Source organism: Rhipicephalus microplus, unplaced genomic scaffold, assembly GCF_043290135.1.
Source record: "Rhipicephalus microplus isolate Deutch F79 unplaced genomic scaffold, USDA_Rmic scaffold_13, whole genome shotgun sequence".
Classification (NCBI taxonomy): domain Eukaryota; kingdom Metazoa; phylum Arthropoda; class Arachnida; order Ixodida; family Ixodidae; genus Rhipicephalus; species Rhipicephalus microplus.
In genome coordinates, this window is record NW_027464586.1 from 30,561,601 (window position 1) to 30,566,508 (window position 4,908).

Genomic DNA, 4,908 nt, shown 5'->3' on the forward strand with positions numbered 1-4,908 from the left:
CTGCTTTTATTACTGCGTTAAATCAGACCCCTGAACCCTTATTGTTGCCCTGTGGATAAACAGTCACATGTGCTATTGACCTGTATCCCGTTGCAATTGTTGCCCTTCCAAGTGAACAAGACCTACCAGAGCCAAGCACGCTGCCACTCTCACACTCCTCTATCGGTGACGATAAACCCTGATCTGACAGCAGCCCAGAGTCAAGAATTGCTGAATTTATTGAACAGACATCGCCCTTTGTTTGACGTTCATTCTGCTGTCCTTGGTATGACAACTTCTACGACTCACCGAATCAGACTGACGGCTCCCGAATAAATCACCGGCGCTCCTAACGCGTGTCTCTCGCAGAAAGGAAGATAATCGAGGGAAACGTCTCAGACATGCTTCGACGGAATATCATACGTCTTTCCTCGAGTCCATAGTCTTCGCCAGTTGTGTTGGTGCAAAAGAAAGACTGAACAGTACGTTTTTGCGTTGATTACCGGGCGCTGAACAAAACAACGCGCAAACATGTTTACCCTCTCCCACGAAGTGATGACGCACTAGATTCGTTGCATGGCGCAGAGTATTTTTCCAGCCTTGACCTGCGATCGGGCTACTGGCAAATACCAGTGTCTGAATCTGACAAAGAGAAGACGGCTTTTACCACCCCAGATTGGATATACGAATTTAACCTAATGCCTTTCGGACTTTGTCACGCACCTGCCACCTTAGAACGTATGATCGACAGCGTACTGCGTGGCCTGAAGTGTAAAACCTGCTTATGCTACCTAGACGACATCATAGTGTTTTCGTCTACCTTTTCACGACAACTACAACGTCTCGAAGAAGTCCTAGGTTGCCTTGCAAATGCTGGTTTACAGCTGAATACGAAAAAATGCACCTTCGCAAGCAAGACGATCAAGGTTCTAGGGCATTTAGTCAACAAAGACGGTATTCGACCGGATCCTGTAAAGCTTGCTGCGTTCTTCGAGTTTCCCTGTCCATTGCGTCAAAAAGACCTGCGAAGTTTTCTCGGCTTGGCATCCTACTTTCGGCGCTTCATACGTGATTTCGCGAGGCTTGCCTCTCCGCTCCATCAACTGCTCGCAAGTAACACGGCATTCGCCTGGGCCGAAGACTGTGAAAAGGCTTTCCTGGCGTTGAAGCAAGCCCTGACATCCGACCCGGTACTATGTCACTTCGATCCAGGTGCACCCACAATTCTTCACACTGACGCCAGTGGTCATGGTCTAGGTGCCGTTCTACTGCAGCGTAACAACACCGCACGCGAGCGTGTCATCACTTACGCCAGTCGTGCTTTGACTGCTGCCGAGAAAAATTAGACAACAACCGAACTAGAGTGCCTTGCTGTTGTATGGGCGGTACAAAAATTTCGTCCTTACCTCCACGGCCGCCACTTCACAGTCGTCACCGACCACAACGCATTGTGCTGGCTTCCGTCGCTAAAGAACTTATCGGATCGTCTTGGCCGCTGGGTACTTTGTTTACAAGAGCACAACTTTGATGTCATCTACAGGTCTGGTAAGAAGCACCAAGATGCTGATGCTCTCTCGCTGCCCTCTACCCAACCGTAATAGCCCACCGTCACCAATTTCCACCACAGCATTACCCATCGCAGCTCTCAGTTGGCTAAGATCCGGCCGCCCTTCTACCCTTGTGTCGCATCAACACGTTGACCCTTACTGCCGCTTCATATTAGCACGCTTAGAAGGCGCATCCACTCCTCCGTACGCCCGACTTCGCCAACAAGTGAAACAATTCAAGCTTCACGATGGTGTTTTACATCACTATATTTACCACGTTGAAGAAAACAAATGGGTCCCCGTTATACCACGTTGTCTACAACGTCAGGTTCTTGAGACATTCCACGATGATCCTGCTAATGGGCATCTCAGCTATCACAAAGCGTACGACAAAATACGCAGCCGATTCACCTGCCCTGGTCTCTTATCCGCGATTGCCAAATATGTTTCTTCGTGTGCCTTAAGTCAACGGCGGAAACGACCCACTACTGCTCCTTCAGGTTTTCTCCAACCTCTTCCTTGCCCCGCTTTGCCATTCGAAGACGTCGGGATAGACTTGTACGGCCCCCTTCCCGTGACCTCCAATGGAAACCGTTGGATTGTGATGGCTGTTGACCACCTCACTCGTTACGCGGAAACCGCCTTACTGCACGCTGGTACAGCCACTGAAGTAGCTGATTTTTTTTCTGCGTAACATATTTTTACACCATGGAGCTCCACGTGTTCTGCTCAGCGACCGCGGCAAGGTCTTTCTTTCCTCTATTGTTGCTGAGGTTCTACGCGCTGCCAACACCATCGACAAAACAACTTCTACTTATCATCCTCAAACAAACGGCTTGATGGAACGCTTTCATCGTACCCTCTCGGACATGATTTCCATGTACGTTAACCCTTGACAACACGAACTCGGACGCCATTTTGCCATTCGTAACGTTCGCCTACAATACAGCTACGCAACGCACCACCGACTTTTCTCCCTATTTTCTGGTCCATGGTCGCTCTCCAAGTGTAACTCTGAACGCCTCCTTCCTTTCGGCTCCAGCTATCCCTTTATCCAAACAGGCCCTTTATCCAAACAATTTTTGTCTAGCCTCGAGCACTGCCATCATCTGGCCCGAATCGACACCGGCATCTCTCAGGAAGCTCGCAAGTCTCGCTACGACTCAACTCACCGTGCTGTCACCTTTTCTCCAGGAGACCAAGTTCTTCTGTGGATTCCCGTGCGTGTGCCCGGCGTATGTGAAAAATTCCTCAGTCGTTTTATAGGGCCTTATACGGTGATTGAACAAACGTCCCCCGTTAATTAACGTATCTCACCGTTGCCGTGGGACAGAAATTGTGCACGATTCTCGGCTTAAACTGTATACCCGACGCAATTCCTAATATTGTCTCTCGCGTGGCCAGGAGGCCGCTTCCAGCGTGACAGGGAATTAGTGTGAGCGCAGTCACCGACTCTTCTTTATAAAGTGGACGTGTCATCATCATTTGTATAATTTCGTCATCTGTAGATATCATCATCAGTGTGTGCCAGCTCGAGCTCACCTCGAATAAAGCTCTTCCTCATAATATATATATATATATATATATATATATATATATATATATATATATATATATATATATATATATATATATATATATATATATATAATCAACCAAAGGAACAAGAGCAGGATTTCGAACAGGCTACTCAACAATTGACCACATTCATACTATCAATCAGGTAATAGAGAAATGCTCAGAGTGTAACCAACCCCTATACATAGCCTTCATAGATTACGAGAAGGCGTTTGATTCAGTAGAAATATCAGCCGTCATGCAAACATTGCGGAATCAGGGCGTGGATGAAGTATATATAAACATTCTGGAAGAAATCTACAGGGGATCAACTGCTACCATAGTGCTTCATAAAGAAAGCAACAGAATACCAATCAAGAAAGGTGTAAGGCAGGGGGACACAATTTCCCCAATGCTATTTACCGCGTGCTTACAGGAGGTTTTCAGAAGCCTAGAATGGGAACAGTTAGGGATAAGAGTCAATGGAGAATACCTTAGTAACCTGCGCTTCGCCGATGACATTGCATTGCTGAGTAACTCGGGGGACGAATTGCAACTCATGATTACGGAGTTAGAGAAGGAGAGCAGAAAGGTGGGTCTTAAAATTAATCTGCAGAAAACGAAAGTAATGTACAACAACCTCGGCAAGGAGCAGCGCTTCGAGATAGGTAATAGTGCACTTGAAGTTGTAAAAGACTATGTCTACTTAGGGCAGGTAATAACCGCAGAGCCGAACCACGAGGTTGAAGTAACTAGAAGAATAAGAATGGGGTGGAGCACATTCGGCAAGCACTCTCAAATTATGACAGGTAGATTGCCACTATCCCTCAAGAGGAAGGTATATAACAGCTGTATCTTGCCGGTACTTAGCTACGGAGCAGAAACCTGGAGACTTACAAAGAGGGTTCATCTTAAATTGAGGACGACGCAGCGAGCAATGGAAAGAAAATGGTAGGTGTAACCTTAAGAGACAAGAAGAGAGCAGAGTGGATTAGGGAACAAACGGGGGTTAAGGATATCATAGCTGAAATCAAGAAGAAGAAATGGACATGGGCAGGGCATTTAGCGCGTAGACAGGATAACCGCTGGTCATTAAGGGTAACTGACTGGACTCCCAGAGAAGGGAAGCGGGTTAGGGGGAGACAGAAGGTTAGGTGGGCAGATGAGATTAAAAAGTTTGCGGGTATAAATTGGCAGCAGCAAGCACAGGACCGGGTTAACTGGCGGAACATGGGAGAGGCCTTTGTCCTGCAGTGGACGTAGTCAGGCTGATGATGATATATATATATATATATATATATATATATATATATATATATATATATATATATATATATATATATATATATATATATATATATATATATTGTGGGCATTTAAAGCATGTTTCTTCATCACCTGTACAAATTCCTCATCATCTCGTGTCCTTCATCTTCATCGCTAGTGGGGATTACCCTTGAGTCGGTTCTGTGCCTCGGAGGTGACTGTTTTGGCCGCAACTTCCAGGCTTAATAAAGGCGTGTAAACGACTTCGTCACAAGGGGTGGAGGTTGCTCCTCGATTCCCCGTTCCTGCTCGCCCACTTTACCTCCTGGAGCTTTGCTCAGGTTGCCGTTTGGGCTACGTGTCCGCCAGCATGCTGCTGGACAAACCCTCAAGCGCCTCCCGTTTTACCCCTCCGGCTACGACCGCCATACCTACTCACTCTTGGATCATCAGCGGACCCCCTCGCGAGCCCCCTCTATTCGCTGGACTCCGAAACGAGGACGTGGATGACTGGCTATACCAATATGACATATTGAGTGCAGCGAACCGTTGGGACACT